This window comes from Rattus norvegicus, chromosome 13 (assembly GCF_036323735.1).
Source record: "Rattus norvegicus strain BN/NHsdMcwi chromosome 13, GRCr8, whole genome shotgun sequence".
Taxonomy (NCBI): domain Eukaryota; kingdom Metazoa; phylum Chordata; class Mammalia; order Rodentia; family Muridae; genus Rattus; species Rattus norvegicus.
This window is the reverse complement of record NC_086031.1, coordinates 59296440-59315841: the sequence shown is the minus strand read 5'-3', so window position 1 is coordinate 59315841 and position 19402 is coordinate 59296440. Positions and strand designations below refer to the sequence as shown.

At 35.8% G+C, this 19402-nt stretch overlaps 1 long non-coding RNA gene across 2 annotated transcripts in view; it reads right to left on the bottom strand.

Moving 5' to 3' along the window:
• The window catches only part of LOC108352547 (uncharacterized), a 209642-nt gene that overhangs the window by 108537 nt on the left and 81703 nt on the right, over window positions 1-19402 (bottom strand). Inside the window, exon 1 of one of the 2 annotated variants that reach the window (XR_001840847.3) lies at window positions 18283-18406. The exons of the other annotated variant lie outside the window; for it this stretch is intronic. This is a non-coding gene — a long non-coding RNA (uncharacterized LOC108352547). Of the gene's footprint in view, window positions 1-18282; window positions 18407-19402 lie in introns of those variants that run through there. 2 annotated transcript variants of the gene reach the window in all.

Sequence of the window (19402 nt, the reverse complement as noted above, 5' to 3'; positions counted from 1 at the left end):
TTGGTGTTTTCTACAGGTATGATCACTTCAAGTAGTTTGAAATGGAATTAATAATAAAATGAATGTTATCATCACTATTTAAAGACAGCTCCAAATAATATGCCTCAAAATGTTTGTCTGAGAAGATGCAATGTTGAGGAATGTTGGGTATGATGGGTGTGGTGGGTGTGATAGGTGTGATCGGTGTGATGGGTATGATGGGTATGTTGAGCATGATGGGTTTAACAGTTATGATGTGTGTGATAGGTTTGATGAGTGTGATGGGTATTATGGGTATCATGATAATGATGGGTGTTGTGGGTACTATGGGTATGATGAGTGTGATGTGTGTGATGGGTGTGATGGGTATAAGTATGATAGGAATGATGGGTGCAATGCATATGATAGGTGTAATGGATGGGATGAGTATGATGGGCATAGTAGGTATGGTGGGTATAATGGGTATGATAGATGTGATGGGTGTGATTGGTGTGATTGGTGTGACCCCCAGCTGCTCACAGAAGGCAAAACAAGCAGGTCTCAAGTATAAGACCTGCTTGGGTTGCAGAGAGAGAGTTGAAGACAACTATGAAAACAAAATGAGACAAAATAACACAAGCAAAAGAAACATTGATACTAAAAATCAATGAAATAAAATGAATGAAGTATGAAATCACATAAATTTGGTATATCCTCAGTGATAAAGGGCTGTAATTTATTTTTTGACATTTACATTTTCAATTTTGAGATGTTGGGATAAGGTCTTCAATTTTGTGTAGAATTAGAAAGATCTTAATTTATTGAATTGTTCAGTGAGAAGGTAAGGAAATACTAAAAAGAAAATTTGAAGCATTTTACCAGAATTTATGATATGAATTCGTACACTGTAAAAATTAGGTAATAATGCCTCTTACTTAAAACAAAAATTCCAAGAATGAAGAAATGAGACAGAGATTTAAAGACACATTAAATGTAGAGTTATTTAAATGTTTATAAAACACCAGTCACAACCTATGTAAACATATGAACCTTTCCAGTTCAAAGAAAGAAGATGGGAGGGCTGAAGAAATGGCTCAGTACCTAAAAGTATTGCTACACAAGTATTAGGATGTATGTTTGAACCCCTAGAACCAATATAAAGCCAGGAATAGTAACCTGAGCATCTCTAATTCCAAAGGCCATATATAGAGAGAAGTAGAACGCAAAGACACAAGAATGACTAAAAGCTCCCAGAGAAGGGGCCATTTCCTATGTAGTAACAATGGAGATCATGTCTCACATAGTGTGAAAGGAAACAGCTAATGTTAGAGATTGTCCTCTGATTTTCAACAGCTGTACTGGGTAAACACAAAAAGAAATACCATACGTTCATGCACATAAACAAAACATATATAAGAAAAATGTAAATAAATAGGTTATTAGATTAGAATTGAAATAAAGGAAACAAAAGGGAGAAATAACGCAAATTTAATTTTTTAATGGTGAAAATGAAAACTCTAATATAATTTCAAAATTAGCCCTTTGAAAAGTAAAAGTTTTATTACCAAGGAAAAGCACTATCCACTGAAAAAGATTATATGCTCAGTAAATACAAGGAATCTAAATGTGCACTCACTTTAGAAGATACTGTATATTTCATATATGTATACATGAAAATGCAGAGAAATGGATAAATTAAGAAGTGAAATACTGTATGGGAGCAAATATGTCTGTCTGCCGGCCCTCCTTCCTTCCTTTTTCCTTTATTCGTTCCTTCTTTCTTTCATCCTTCATTTTTTTCTTTCCTTCCTTCTTTTCCTTATTTGTATTTTTAAGGATGTCTCATGTAATCTAAGCTGGCTTTGAAGGTTGAAGAGGAGAACACACTATTTAAACTTCTACTTATATATGCTGAAAACTAATTACATTATTGAAAAAAGAAAAAATGATGTAAGGAATACAATTTCTAATACAAAAAAATATAACAAGTGCAGATCTTATAGACTAAGAATTGAAGTATGAAATTATACACCTTCTAAAGTTTTGTGTTATACACTGTGATTACTGAACTCCATTACCCACATTATTTGATATAGTAATCCCTTCCTAATAAGTGAAATTAATGTTTCATAAACTTTGCCAGGTTCATATTAACTATTTTACTTTATTTTAATCATTTTTATAGTTAATAAACATGTAAAATATATAATTAAAAATATATGAGTATAGTGAAGGGAAGACACTGAACAACTTGGGATGACTGAGGATGATGTCATCAAAACCCAAGCCTTCAGTTCAGACAAAGTGAGAAGCAAGAATAGAAATTCAAACAGAAAACGAGTGAGAAGACTGATGCTGTTTTTTACTTTGTTACTTTGTAGCTGGGTAGGAGGGTCGCATAGTTGATCCTCCAGGGGCATCCATGTCAGATCCACAGATGTCAAAGGTTATACAGAGCAACTTCAAAGAAGCTCTGGAATCAGGTATGTGCAGCAGAGAGCCAGCTAGAGGCTGTGTGGAATCCAAGTGTTGTTTGAACACCCTTTGTAAATATGTTGGAGTCCTTTTGTGGGATTTGAAATTATTAGCACCAATCTAGCCTATAGACTGTGACTTCACAAATATTAGATATTTGTAGGTAGTTTTTGTTGTTAAATATTTTATCAGGACAATATTTTCTTCAGCATTTCTTTTTTAAACTGGATGTGAATAGTCTCTAAGAAGCATTTTGTTCTCTAAAAAAATAGTGATCTAGACTGGTGGGGGAAGGGCGGCAATGGGGGGAGGGTCGGGAGGGGAACACCCATAAGGAAGAGGAGGGGGGAGGGGGATGTTTGCCCGGATACCGGGAAAGGGAATAACACTCGAAATGTATATAAGAAATACTCAAGTTAATAAAAAAAAATAGTGTGGGCATAGTAGGAGCATGAGGAATATTAAAAAGGGAAGAAGGTAAACATATAGGATTTTATAGGATTAAAAGAGGAAGAAATAATACTTCATAGTTTTTCTCCAGGTCAGTTAATTTGCATAAAGGGCTAAACACGTCTCTCACTATGCTGGTGGCTTTGAGAATTAATTCTGGAAGGTAATCTCAACTGAGATGGAAGAGAAACACCATTCACCCCTTTATATTGCTACCTACACAGGAACATCTATTAAAATATTGCATGCTGAGCACCAGTGAGCCTGCATTTCCCTCTGAAAAAAGAAACTTCTCTGGTCAGACCTGAAGGCAGGCTAATCTATGGATATAAAAACAGCCTCCTTATTTCTGCTTTCTGTTACTAAATGGGCTTAGCTTGTGTCCTCTTGTTCAAGGCTACCTATAAAACAGCATTCCACTGAAGTGTAGATTTTAATCATCTGTTTATTGGCTGAAATACTAAAAAACAATATTGTCAGAGAAAGTACACCCACCATTTACAACCTGAATATATGCATCTGCCTGCAGAAAAGCAGAGAGCTGAGCTGAAAAAAATGGCTTTTCATTTTTGATTGATTATATCAGCCTGTTTTAAATGGCAGCTATAATATGTAGGAGAAAATATAAAGAATGATGTCAAATTTAATTCAGATCATTAAATTGATGGAAATAAATTGACAGCATTATTTAGCAAAAAACGTAACTACTGACTAGGTGGATTTCTTATATTGTCCCATAGATTTGATATTATTGATAAAGATTGAATTGAGCTAACCAAAATTGGACTTTCATTTAAATGCTTTGTTATTGGAAGAAGCATTTCAGAAAATATGTGTTCTGCTATAATCTAATATATACATGCAGACAATTTCTACAACTCCATGTAATTGTAATAGCATTTTTAATAGAAAAATACATTAGTGTATTTCTGTTTATGATTTGAGTTTAAACACAGAAATTCCCCCTAGGTATTTTTATTTCATCTTTACATTCCATCAAGTAAATAAATTGTCTATTTCTTTTAACAAAATAAATATTCTACAATGCCATTCATGTTTAGTGCCAATCTACTGCTATATTAATAGTCATGAAAATTTGAAAACTCAGCTTGATGTTTCAATTGTTAATATCTACAATTTTAAATGTCATCAAATAGTCTTGATCCAATAAGAAAAATATATCATGTGTTCCTTAGGTTAAATAAAATTGAAAAAAATATATTTCATTTTCTGATACTAATGATTTTTAAAATGTTCTCATATCATTTGATTATATGAAATTTGAATGAAATAAATGAAACAAATGAATAAAATGACCTAGAACCTATTAATATTTTTTCTTTTTCAAAATTTTGTATTATTTATTTAATGTATATGAGTACAATGTAGCTGTCTTCAAATAGCTCAGAAGAGGGCATCAGATCCCATTACAGATGGTTGTGAGCCACCACGTGGTTGCTGGGAATTGAACTCAGGATCTGTGGAAATGCATTCAGTGCTCTTAGCCACTGAGTCATCTCTCCAGCCCCTATTTGTTTCTTTTTAAGAAGCTTAATACTATCACATATATCGTCATACTACAAAGCAGTATTTGAAAATTTCACTTTAGCTTTTCTGTTTCATGAGATATTAGTGCATATTTATACACTTTTAGCTTGCAAATTTGGCCTCCAGTAATTACCAAATACTCAGTTTATAATACTGCTTTTCAGAGGATAACATTTTAATTTTCATTTGAGTTAAAACAAGAGCTAAAGTGCTATACTTGCCATTCTGCTTTCCTAAGAATTACTACATTAAACTATGTGTGTAAATTAAATAACACGGAGAAATTTCAGCTCTCCATCACTGTCTTAGTTACTTTTTGATTGCAGTGACATAACACCATGACCCAAGAGACTTATAAAGGAAATGGTTTAGTTGGCTTATGATTACAGAGGGTTAGACTCCATGAGAGCAGAGCTAAGGCACGGCGACAAAACCAGCTGAGACTTCACTTCTCATTCCACCAACATGAAGCAAATGAATATGGAGAATGAAGAATCTTTTGAAACCTCAACGCATATCACTAGTGACACACTTTCTCAAACCAAGTTATACCTCCCAATCTTTTCAAAATACTCCATCAACTAGGGATCAAATATTTACATGTATGAGCCCATAGAGGCTATTCTCATTCAAACACCAGATCCTATACCCTGGATTTCATAGCATAATGGCCATATCATAATACAAAATATATTAAGTCAAATGCCAAAGTTCGCCATAGTATTTCACGGTTTAAATTTGGTTTGAAGTCCAAACTTCAAATTCTCTTCTGATACTTAAAGCAATCCCTGTAAATTCAAAGTCAAAGACAAAATCACATACTTCACAACATAAAATTAGCATTAACATTCTAAAAGAGAAGAATGAAGTCAAAGGGAGGAAATATTGGTCAAAATCAAGACTGAACCCTCAGGGAAAATTCCAAATCCTATAGCTCCAATTCTGTTGTCAGATTGCTTAGATGATTTCTTCCTTCAGCTTTCTTTCCTGAAACACATTTCTCCTTCTTGGGGGTTTTTAATGGATATTTTTTATTTACATTCCAAATGTTATCCCATTTTCCCTTTACCCATCAATAAACCCCCTATCAATTCCCCCTTCCCCCTTCTTCTATGAAGGTGTTTCCCATTTCATCCACCCACCTCTTCCAGCCTCCCCACCCACCCATTCCTTTACCCTGGGACTGGGCAGGACTAAAGGCTTCTCCTTCCATTGGTGCCCAACAAGGCCATAATCTGCACCTGGAGCCATGGGTCTGTCCATGTGCACTCTTTGGATAGTGGATTTGGTTGGTTAGTAATGTTGTTCTTATGGGGTTGCAAACCCCTTCAACTTCTTCAGTCCTTTTTCTAACTCCTGCAATGGGGATCCTGTTCTCAGTTCAAATGTTGGCTGCCAGCATCCATCTCGGTATTAGTTATGCTTTGGCAAAGCCTCTCAGGAGACAGCTATATCATGTTCCAGTCACCATGCACTTCTTGGCATCAGCAATATTGTCTGGGATTGGTGGCTATATGTGTACAGGTAGGATACCCAGGTGGCGCAGTCTCTAAATGGCCATGCCTTCAGTTTCTGCTCTAAACTTTATCTCTGTATTTCCTCCTAGGAATATTTTTTGTTCCCCCATTCTAAGGACTGAAGCATCTGCACAGCACTTATCTATCTTCTTGAGCATCAGTGGTCTGTGGATTGTATTGTGTGTAATCTGAGCTTTTGAGCTAATATCCACTTATCAGTGAGTGCATATCATGTGCGTATGTGTTTTGTTTTTATTTTATTATAATTAAAATTATTATTATTATTATTATTATTATTATTATTAATTATTGTGATTGGGTTACCTCAGTCAGGATGATATTTTCTAGTAACATCCATTGGCCTATGAACTTCATGAAATCATTGTTTTTCATGGCTGAGTAGTACTACATTTTGTAAATGTTCCACATTTTCTGTATCCATGACTTTGTTGAGGGACATCTTGGTTCTTTCCAGCTTCCGACTATTATAAATAAGGCAACTATAAACAGAGTGGAGTATATGTCCTTGATATATGTTGGTGTGTTTCTTGGGTATACCCAGGAATGGTATAGCTGAGTCCTTAGGGAGTACTATGTCCAAATTTTTGTGGGACCTCCAGACTGGTTTGTGGGATTTCCAAAGTGGTTGTATCAGTTTGCAATTCCACCAACAATGAAGGGGTGTTACTCTTTCTCCACATCCTCCCAAGCATCTCTTGTCATCTGAGTTTTTTTTTTTTATCTTAGCCAGTCTGACTGGTGTGAGGTAGAATCTCAGGGTGGTTTTGATTTGCATTTCCCTTATGACTAAGGATGTTGAACATTTCTTTAGGTACTTCTCAGTCATTTGATAGTCCTCAGTTGACAATTCTTTGTTTAACTCTATAACCCATTTTTAATAGGGTTATTTAATTCTCTGGAGTCTAACTTCTTAAGTTCTTTGTGTATATTGGATATTAGGCATAAATTCAATCTGGAATTGATAAAGATCTTTTCGCTATGCGTTGATTGCCATTTTATCCTAATGACAGTGTCCTTTGCCTTACAGAAGCTTTGCAGTTTTATGAGGTCCTATTTGTCAATTCTTGATCTTTGAACATAAGCCATTGGTGTTCTGTTCAGGAAAATTTCCTCAGTGCCCATGTGTTCAAGGTTCTTCCAAACTTTTTCTTCTACTAGTTTGAGTGTATCTGGTTTTATGTAGAGGTCTTTGATCCACTTGGTCTTGAGCATTGTACAGGGCTATAAGAATGGATCTATTTTCATTTTTCTGCACACTGACCTCCAGTTGAACTGGAACCATTTGTTGAAAATGCTATCTTTTTTCCATTGGATGGTTTTTGCTCCTTTGTCAAAGATCAAGTGACCATAGGTGTGTGGGTTCACTTTGGGTCTTCAATTCTATTTCATGGATCTAACTGCCTGGCTCCGTACTGAAACCATACAGGTTTTATCATTATTGTTCTGTAGTATAACTTGAGGTTATACTGAGTATAACTTGTTTCTACTTGATTGATGGATGGTGATTTTCCCCCAGTAGTTCTTTTATTATTGAAGAGAGTTTTTACTATCCTGGGTTTTTCTTATTCCAAATGAATTTGCAAATTGCTCTAACTCTATGATTAATTGAGTTGGAATTTTGATGGGGATTACATTCAATCTGTAGATTGCTTTTGGCAAAATGGCCATTTTTACTATACTAATCCTGCCAATCCATGAGCATGGGAGGTCTTTCCATCTTCTGAGATCTTCAATTTCTTTCTTCAGAGCCATAAACTTCTTGTCATACAGATCTTTCACTTAATTAGTTAGAGTTAGAAGGAGGTATTTTATATTATTTGTGACCAGTGTGAAGGGTGTCATTTCCCTAATTTCTCTCTCAGCCAGTTTATACTTTGAGTAGAGGAAAGCTACTGATTTGTTTGAATTAGTTTTATATCCAGCCACTTGGCAGAATTTATCAGGTTTCGAAATTCTATGGTAGAACTTTTGAGTCACCTATATATTATTGTATTATTTGCAAGTAGAGATATTTTGACTTCTTCCTCAAACATTTGTATCCCTTTGACCTCCTTTTGTTGTCTGGATGCTCTGGCTAGGACTTCAAGTACTATATTGAATAAATAGGGAGAGAGTGGGCAGACTTGTCTAGTCCTTCATTTAGGTGGGATTGCTTCAAGTTTCTCTCCATTTATTTTGATGCTGGCTACTGGTTTGTTGTATATTGCTTTTACTATATTTAAGTATGGACCTTGAATTCCTAAGCTTTCCAAGGTTTTTAACATGAAGGGGTATTGAATTTTGTCAAATGTTTTCTCAGCATCTAATGAGATGATCATGTTTTTCCCCCTTTGATTTTGTTTACATAGTGGATTATGTTGATGAATTTCCATATATTGAACCATCCCTGCATCCCTGGGATGAAGCCTACTTGATCATGATGGAGGATCATTTTGATGTGTTTTTGGATTTGGTTTTCAAGAATTCTATTGAGTATGTTTGCATAGATATTTATAAGGGAAATTGCTCTGAAGTTCTCTTTCCTTGTAGGGTCTTTGTGTGGTTTAGGTATAAGCATAATTGTGGTTTCATAGAAGGAATTTGGTAGTGCTCCTTCTGTTTCTATTTTGTGGAATAGTTTGGATAGTATTAGATTAGTTCTTCTATGATGTTCTGATATAATTCTTCACTAAACCCGTCTGGTCCTGAGCTTTTTTTGGGAAGAGGGAGACTTTTAATAACTGCTTCTATTTCTTCAGGGTTTATGGCACTGTTTAGATGGTTTATCTGATCCTGATTTAACATGGTACCTGGTATCTTCTAGAAAACTGTCCAGTTCATCCAGATTTTCATGGTTTCTTGAATATAGGCTTTTGTAATAGGATCTGATGATATTTTAAGTGTTCTCAGATTCTGTTGTTATGATTCCCTCTTCATTTCTGATTTCTTTTTAATTTGGATACTCTGTGTTCTCTGGTTAGTCTGGCTAAAGGTTTATTGATCTTATGATTTTCTCAAAGAACCAGCTCCTGGGATTTTGTTTTGTTTTGTTTTGTTTTTTTTTCTGTTTTTTTTCATTCTTTATTTACTTCTTTTTGTTTCTACTTGATTGATTTCAGTCTTGAGTTTGATTATTTCCTGCTATCTACTCCTCTTGGGTGCATTTGCTTCTTTTTTTTCCTAGTGCTTTTAAGCGTGCTGTCAAGCTGTTAGTTAATGCTCTCTCCGGTTTCTTTTTGCAGACACTCAGAGCTATGAGTTTTCTTCATAACTTATGTGTCCCATAAGTTTGGGTATGTTGTGACTTCATTTTCATTACATTCTAAGAAATCTTTAATTTTTTGCTTTATTTCTTCCTTGGTCATGTTACCATTGAGTAGAGCATCATTCAGCTTCCATGTGTATGTGGGCTTTCTGTTGTTTTTGTTGTTATTAATACCAGCCTTACTCCGTGGTACTCTAATAGGAAGCATGGGTTTGTTTCAATCTTCCTCTATCTGTTGAGGCTTTGTTTGTGACCAATTATGTGCTCAATTTTGGAGAAGGTATCATAAAGTCCTAAGAAGAAGGTATCTTGTTTTAGGATGAAATGTTCTATAGATATCTGTTAAATCCATTTGGCTCATAACTTCTGTTAGTTCTCTGTGTCTCTGTTTAGTTTCTGTTTGCATTATCTGTCCATTGATGTGACTGTGTTGAGATCTCCCACTATTATTGTGTGATGTACAATGTGTGCTTTAAGTTTATTAAGGTTTTTTTTTTCTCTTTTGAATGTAGATGCCCTTGCATTTGGAACACAGATATTCAGGATTGAGAGTTCATGGTGAATTTTTTCTTTGATGAATATGAAGTGTCCTTCCTTATCTGTTTCGATTACTTTTATTTGAAAGTCAATTTTATTTGATATTAAATATCTACTCCAGCTTGTTTCTTCAGATGTTTTAACTTCTTATCTGTAGTGCTCCTTGGTTGATTGTCTAATGGCTCTGTTATCTCAAAATTCAACTGGCTGCCAGGACGTTTCATTCCAGGTTGCAACTTCATATAATGGCTTCTTGTGACTCCACTCAGGGACTATCTGCCACATGCCTTGTTTCAACAGCTCCCATTAATCATGGTAAAAGATTTCCATTCTGGTTTATTATTGTATCCACTATGACTCTAAAGCCAATACCACATGGACTGCAATGCGAAGTTTGACTGCCTACTCTGCAGAGATCCTGGCAGCTTGAATCATATCTACAGAGACTTTATTTTTTCTTTTAGGAGCAGGACATTCTTATGGCCTTTCCTATTTACAAGTTGGAATTTTGGCAGGCTGGGGTCCTGCATTCATGGTACACTTTTTTTTATTCCATTTTACATCAGAACACTCTTCAGTCTTCTCAAAATTTTCAGCATAAGCAAACCCTTGCTCCAACATTATATTATCTGGTGCTCTTATTTCCTCAAACTCTATGGTTAGATTTGGTTTTTTTTTAATTTCTTTTCGCTTTTATTGCTTTTTATCCTTTAGAACTGCATAGGAGTGATTACTAATACCAAGTTAATAGAATCAATATTAGATTGTATTAAAATCTCCTCTACCAAAGAAATTAGTCCTGACATTTTTTTATATAGCCCCAGGTAAATTTTAGGAAAAGAGCAGGAATAATCCACATTCTTTAGATAAGATATCACAACAATGATCTCTAGCCTAGTTTATTGTTTTTCTTCTGACTCTTATTAAGATTTGCTTTTATAATCCACTCTGTTCTCAGAAGTAGGAGGCCACATTAATCCCTGTATACATTATTAAATGATTTTCCTAGTCCAAAGTCTCAAAGTGTTTTACATCCCACTCAAAAAATAAAAACAAAACAAAAACGAGGACATTGCCATGGTTCTCATAGTAATACCCTACTTTCTTTTTCCAGCTAAAATCTTAGCTACATTTTTACTTCTGTGAAAAAAACCATGATCTAAGAAATTTATAGAGTAATTAGCCATGATTTTAGAAAATCATTGGAGTCCATAATGATGCACCAAAGGTATGGCAATAGGAATGGCTAGGAGCTGATATCCTAATCAGAAATTAGGAGGCAGAGAGGGAGGGAAAGAGAATGCCATAGTCTTTGAAACCACAAAATCCACCCTGATTATTGACATTTCTTTCAACAAGGCCCTGCCTTCTAATCCTTTCCAAAGAGTTCTGACAATTGAGGACAGCATATTCAAATATATGAACCTCTGGGGGGAGATTTTCTTTAAAACACCCATATACTAATAGACATAACACAAATATATTAAAGAATTAATAAATAAATAGAGGGCATTTCTTTTAGAGGTGAAGTTTTAAATACTTGCTTACAACAAAATAGAGTTACAGTTCATGATAAATTAAAGGAGTGGTTCTCAGGAATAAGAAGGATAGCTAACAACTTCAAATTAAACACTTGTTCCTAATTTTATGAAGTTACAGGAGCCCAAATTAATCAGTTTGGTAAAGGCTTAAAAGCTGTACTTTAGTGGAACATGAACCTGGATTTATCCTGCTTTTTAATTTCAATGGTATAAATGTTCATTTTCTAGCCAGTATTATTTACCAAATGTAATATCAACTTTCTCCAAAAATTATCTTCAAATTTTAAAACAGGTTCTACATAGGCACTGTGAATCTTCAGTGTAGGTCGATTTTAATTTAGATTCATGGTTATTTTGGCAAGGGATCACGTCGAAAGACCTTCTAAGTCTGTGTGATCAGTTGGAATGCAAATATTACACACATCTCTAATCTCTCTTGCTATAATATAGACATACCTTTAGTACATACCTTTAATCCCAAACAATGTAAGTAAGATTGGTTTAAAGGAGGAAGTAGCCATTTTTGAAAGTGAAATCCAATTGAAAGGCAGACAAAATGATTAATCAGGGAAAGATTTGACAAAATGAGAGATAGAATATAACAGTCTCATGAGAACAGCATAGAGAGTCTACTTAAAAACTGTGAAAGAAGGGAAGAGAGGTGGTGTTTCTGTGTGGTAGTTTCATTGCAAAGTTTTAGAGACTTGTAGATAGAATAAGTTAGGCATAAATGAAGTCAGAATAAACCAGAGAATGAGAAGGAGCCAGAGGAGTAAAACAAATTACCAAAGTTCGTATGAGGCCAAGCAGAGCAATTCACTGAGAAGCTGAGAAAAGCCAGGTGGAATCAGCCAGCTTAGAGAGGAGTTTGGACCAACCAGAACAGCTAAGTTGAAGCCAGCCTGACTTCAGAAATACCTAGGAAGGGTAAGTTTATTACACAATTACCTGAGACTACAATTACCTTTGGAAAATAAAAGTTACTTTTACACTTTAGCCTTTCATCACAAGACCAAACTTGTCATCTCTATAAACACTGTTTCCTGCCATGTGCTCATATTTTATTCCTGATATTTTTCTGTCACTATCCTCCAAAGAATAGAATATTAGCTGATTTATTTAGTCAATAATCATTGAACCAATACTGGATACTGGAAATATAGAAATGGTTTTCTCAGTGCCAGTCCCTATCGACATAGCAATTAGGTTCTTTATTTTCTCATTCACAATATAATACATTAACTGACAGAAATGTTATAAGTGTTTCTTAGGATTTACTACAATGAAAATAGTATCTGAATTCATGTTACATTTTACCCTTAAATCAGAACAATAAAACTCAATCTAATTGTATAGGCCTTTAATCTCACAACTGGGAGGCTAAAGAAAGAATTTGGCCTAGTACAGGCTTTCTGGATTATGTAATAGAACTTAGTCTCAAAAACTAAAGCAACTGAAATAAAAATTATAAAAATAAACACCTATTTAAGGAGTATGCCTTCAAAATGCAGCATTTTGTATTTTGTTTAAAACATGCATTGGGATAGTATGATTAAAGTTAGTTATGGAGACAGATACAGGATTATATCTCAGTCTATCCATCCTTTAGGTATTTGCAAGCAATCCTTTTCTTGTCATTTGTGTAAAATTTAAAGTAACACGATGCTTCCATTTAATAATTTATCAACAAAGGCAGTGTTGTTACTACACAGCAGTGGTTCAAACTGAAATGTAAAAAAAAAAAACTGCCTAAGTACAAAGTGGTTTGCTATTTTATAGAATAAGTTTGTCAACATTTGATATAAATAAGTCCTGATAGGCACACATTTTTTAAATTTGAAGATAATTACAAGATGCTCATACCAGAAAAAAGTTCACATCAATAACCTAATTCTTTATCTAAGGATTTAACCAAGAACCAAATATGCATTGAAAGTTATCAAAGGTATGAATTAATAGGAGATAACATCAATAAAATTGAAAAATCAGTGAAACTGAAAGCTGGCTCTTGGAAAAAATAATGACAATTTTAAACCTCTTGCAAGATAAAACAATAAAACTAAAAGACAGAAAACATGATTAATGTCATGAACTGAACTTGCTTAGATACTGTAGACACTAGAATGTTTTAAAAGAAAATATAAGTAAACCTTGTCTTTAAATTCAAAAAGTTAGAAGAAATTAATCATGTATTCCAAAATCAACAAATGCCAACAAAAGCGAGTGCAATAACCCAAAAAATCTTATAACCACTAGTGAAATTAAAGTCAAAATTTTAAGAGTCAAAAATTTCCATGCTAAAATTAATTTTATTGAGACTTCCATTTCACATTTTATAAAATTATTATCAAATTTTGTTTGTACTCTTATTAAAAATATCAGATACAGAAGTTTCTATGAATTTATTATGTGAGGCTATCACTACTTTACGACTAAAACCAGGGCTGGAGAGATGGCTCAGATGTTAAAGGCTAGGCTCACAACCAAAAATATAAGACTAAAATCAAACGACAATATTGCCAAGTATGTGAAGAGTTGAGGACTACAGAAAAGACACTCCAGAAAACACAAAAACATCCATAAGGAAATTACCCTACTAAGATGACAAGGTATAAACAAAACAGTATTTCTGAGAGGACTTATTTCGGTACTGATATAAGTTTAATTTAGCACATTCTAAAAGACAAAGGTATTTATGATGTCTACAAACACCAACTATGCTAAAGAAGAAAGCATCTGGCACAGTCTTATATTCACAAAGGAAAAAAAGCAAACTTAAAAAAAAAACAATAAAAATCCTCTCAGAATGTGAGAACTACAGAATGAGAACACCTCCAGGATCTGAAGGGAAATGTGAAATGGAAGTCTCAATAAAATTAATTTTAGCATGGAAATTTTTGACTCTTAAAATTTTGACTTTAATTTCACTAGTGGTTATAAGATTTTTTGGGTTATTGCACTCGCTTTTGTTGGCATTTGTTGATTTTGGAATACATGATTAATTTCTTCACCTTAAGAGACACCTCCAGGATCTGAAGGGACTTGGTCAATAGCTCCCTGCACCCAAATCCTGTGGGAGGAAGAGCTAAACCTTCAGAGGGGCAGACACACCTGGGAAGCCAGAATTTCTCTGCACAAATATCTGAATCCAGAGGAAAAAACCTAATGTCATCTGGGACCCCAGTGCACCAGGGCCCGGGAAAAGGTGGGGCCAGCCCTTCTAGTTGCTGCCCTCACAGAGAGCTCAAAAGCAACCCCCAGGAGCAACTTCGGCCATGGGACCACAGGTAAGACCAACTTTTCTGCTCCAAGTGACCTGCCTGGTGGACTCAGGACACAGTCCCACAGGAACAGCTGAAGACCAGTAGACAGGAAAGACTACACAAAGTGCCTAAAAGCAGAACACTGTTCCCATAACTGACTGAAAGAAAAGAGGAAAACAGGTCTACAGCACTCCTGACACACAGGCCTATAGGACTGTCTAGCCACTGTCAGAAATAGCAGAACAAGGTAACACCAGAGACAACCTGATGATGAGACGCAAGCACAGGAACCCAAGCAACAGAAACCAAGACTACATGGCATCATCGGAGTTCAATTCTCCCACCAAAGCAAACACTGAATATCCAAACACACCAGAAAAGCAAAATCTTGATTTTAAATCACATTTGATCATGATGATGGAGGACTTCAAGAAAGACATAAAGAACTCCCTTAGAGAAATGCAAGAAAACAAAAATAAACAAGTAGAAGCCTATAGAGAGGAATCACAAAAATCCCTGAAAGAATTCCAGGAAAACACAATCAAACGGGTGAAGGAATTAAAAATGGAAATAGAAGCAATAAGGAAAGCACAAAGGGAGACAACCCTGGATATAGAAAACCAAAGGAAGAGAGCCATAGATACAAGCAAGAAACTAATCGTCTTGGCAACAAAGAGAAGAAAAGCACACAAACATAATCTCATACCCTTATATGAGTATAACAGGAAGCAACAAAAACTATTCCTTAGTATCTCTCAACATCAATGGATTCAATTCTCCAATAAAAAGATACACATTAACAAACTGGATATGCAATGAGGACCCTGCATTCTGCTGCCTACAGGAAACACAACTCAGAGACAAAGTCAGACACTAACTCAGAGTGAAGGTCTGGAAAACAACTTTCCAAGCAAATGGTCTGAAGAAGCAAGTTGGAGTAGCCATTCTTTTTTTTTTTTTTCATCTTTATTAACTTGGGTATTTCTTACTTGCATTTCGATTGTTATTCCCTTTCCCGGTTTTCCAGGCCAACACCCATCTGCCTCCCCTTCTACATGGGTGTTCCTCTCCCCATCCTCCCCCTATTACCACCCTCCCCCCAACAAGCACGTTCACTGGGGGTTCAGTCTTGGCAGGATCAAGGACTTCTCTTTCCACTGGTGCTCTGACTAGGCTATTCATTGCTACCTATGAGGTTGGAGCCCAGGGTCAGTCCATGTATAGTCTTTGGGTAGTGGCTTAGTCCCTGGAAGCTGTGCTTGATTGGCATTTTTGTTCATATGAGGTCTCAAGCCCCTTCAATCTCTTTCAGTCCTTTCTAAGATTCCTTCAGCGGGGGTCCAGTTCTCAGTTCAGTGGTTTAATGCTGGCATTCGCCTATGTATTTTTGATGACTTTTGGTTGAAAATCGATTTTATTCGCTATTAGAATGACTACTCTTGCTTGTTTCTTGGGACCATTTGCTTGGAAAGTTGTTTTCCAGCCTTTTACTATGAGGTAGTATCTGTCTTTGTCACTGAGGACAAAGGGTGGTGGGGTGGATTGAGCCCCAACAGAGGAATGGATACCGAAATTGTGGGTACATCTACACAATGGAATATTACTCAGCCATCAAAAACAATGACTTTATGAAATTCATAGGCAAATGGATGGAACTAGAAAATATCATCTTGAGTGAAGTAACCCAATCACAGAAGAACACACATGGTATGTACTCATTGATAAGTGGATAGTAGTCCAAATGCTCAAATTACCCTAGATGCACAGAACACATGAAACTCAAGAAGGATGACCAAAATGGGAATGATTCGCTCCTTCTTTAAAAGGGGAACAAGAATACCCTTGGCAGGGAATAGGGAGGCAAAGTTTAGAACAGAGGCAGAAGGAACACCCATTCAGAGCCTGCCCCACATGTGGCCCATACATATACAGCCACCAAACTAGATAAGATGGATGAAGCAAAGAAGCACAGGCTGACAAGAACTGGATGTATATCTCTCCTGAGAGACACACCCGGAATACAGCAAATACATAGGTGAATGCCATCATTAAACCACTGAACTGAGAACGGGACCCCCTTTTAAGGAACAGGTAGCAATGAATAGCCTAGTAAGAGCACCAGTGGAAGGGGAAGCCCTTGGTTTTGCCAAGACTGAACCCTCAGTGATCGTGATTGTTGGGGTGAGGGCGGTAATGGGGGGAGAATGGGGATGTAGAAGGGGAGGCAGATGGGTGTTGGCCTGGAAACCAGGAAAGGGAATAACAATCGAAATCTAAGTAAGAAATACCCAAGTTAATAAAGATGAAAAAAAAAAAAGAATTATCTTGCTAACGAACATTACTAAGCTGAACATGGTGGTGCATATCTGTAACCCAACAAATGGAGAGGCCTGGAAGACCACAAACAGAAAGCAATATGAACCTATTTCATGAACAAATGCACACAAAATACACCGATACACACACACACACACACACACACACACACACACACACACATTCACATGTACTCTAACATATGTGCATACTCACACAGACTTTCACACATGAGCTGTAGTGGTTTGAATTTGCTTGGCACACGGAATGGCACTATAAGGAGGTTATTGATGTCTGATCTTGTTTGGAGGAAATGTATCCCTCTGGGGATGGGCTTGGAGACCATCTATCTAACTGGCTGGAATATATTCTTCTCCTATCGACTTTTTCTGATCAAGTTGTAGAGTGCTTGACTTCTCCAGCACCTTGCCTGTATAGACACTGCCATGCTTCCTGCCTTGATAATAAAGGACTGAACCTGTGAACCAGTAAGCAAGCCCTAGCTAAATGTCCTGAAAAGCAGTATCCTTGGTCATGGTGTCTTTTCATAACAATGAAAAGCTAACTAAGACACACACACACACACACACACACACACACACACACACACACACACACACACCTATATTTATACTTATATACATCAGCACAGATACATACACACATACACACACACACACACGCAATCAAATTTAGCATAAAATTTGATATTGAAAGAATAAACATTAGCCAATATAACTTGAAACTGAAAAAGTCCTATTTTCTATTGGATTGAATGCTTGAGCAGTTACAGTAGGAAAATTACTCATAAGTGATATAGATTACAAAGAAATCACTCACACATGTTCTTGTAAATGTCTATTATTTTTGTAGGAAATACAAAAGCACAATCAATCAAACAAACAAAGAAGCAAACAAACAAACACAAAGGCCTCTCTAAGAACTAATACATAAGCTCATGGAGTCTCAGGATGATATAAACTGAATACAGATAAGTCAGCCTGAATCACATTTCTTCATACCAACTATGAATGTGAAGAAAGAGTCCTCACATGGAAAAACAGGAAAACACTTCCCCAAATAGAATGTGAAAAAATAAATCTGAGTAAGAGGGTTTGATAATGACCAGTTATTTATTCCAACTTTTGATGTGAGGTTGATTCCAAATTCACTATTTAAGGACAACCTGGACTTCCAGCAAGTTGATAAAAAAAACTGTCAGCATCTACCCTCCATGTGGATTCCCTCAGTTTGTGACCCAAACAAGCCCCTTAGGTTATTCTCATCCAAACCTGTCTCTGAACCTGTGGTCCAGTAAACTTATCCTGACAGTTAACTGTGTTTGAATATGCAAGGCAATTATAAATGTTTCAAGTTATCATAATACAATGGAGGAAATACAAAGGAATTACCTGGCCAGATGTTGCATCGACCATAAGAATTAAACATGAAGATAAATAAGATGCATCTCATGTAAGCACATTTAGAGATTCTCTTTCTGTATTCTGGCAGTGCCTTTTGCTTCACTCATAACCTCAAGCTAAACAGAAAAAGTGAGGGAAAAGTTATTAACATCAGTCCTACTTTTGAGTATAAGGTACAATAATCTTAAGTAGAAGGAAGATAAAGTGAAAGACCAGCAGACATCAAAAACATTACTTTCCAGGAAATTAAAAGTACATGTAGAGTTAGTAAATATAGTAATGATTAAAACCAATTTTGCATTTTAAATGCTTTTCAGATTCTCATTTAAATATAAAAATACATGTTTTAATCATTATTTCTTTATTGTACAAGTTCATAGGTGTACATAGTGCATTCTGGCCATACTCAACTCTCTACACCTTCAATTGTCATCCTCTCATATCTTCTCCTCCCAACACCTTATCTCACTTTCATGTTCTTCTGTTTTAGTTTCCTTATATGACACATGGATTGACTCACTGCTGCCTACATGGGTACACCGTTGAAGACTACAACTTTCTTTCATTAGCATCTATCCTTGGCCATTATCTCCTAGATGGCTTAGAGGAATTTTTAAAAAATTAGGCAATTAAAAATGTTAGGAACTACAGGTCTTTGTGTGCAAAATGAAGCATGATATTTTTAGTGTTTTGATGTTTAAGAATTTCAGGGCTGGAGAGATGGCTCAGAGGCTAAGAGCACTGGTTGCTCTTCCCGGGGTCTTGAGTTCAACTCCCAGGAACCACATGGTGGCTCATAACCATCTGTATTGAGATCTAGTGCCCTCTTCTGGCCTGCAAACATACATGCAGGCAGAAAGCTGTATACTTAATAAATAAACCTATCTAAAAAAAAAAAAGAATTTCATATGAAAAAGCATGTTGATCAAAAATGTCCCACTACCTCCCCACTAAGTTCTTCCATATGCAGAGTTCAATGCTCTTCTCCCTCTTCTTCTTCATTTCATGAATACTTTGGGCTTCACTTACTTTATTTTTATTTATGTGAATATTGCGTTTCTGGACAAGTAAAGTCATATGTGGAAGTGGCACCCACAGAGGTCAGAAG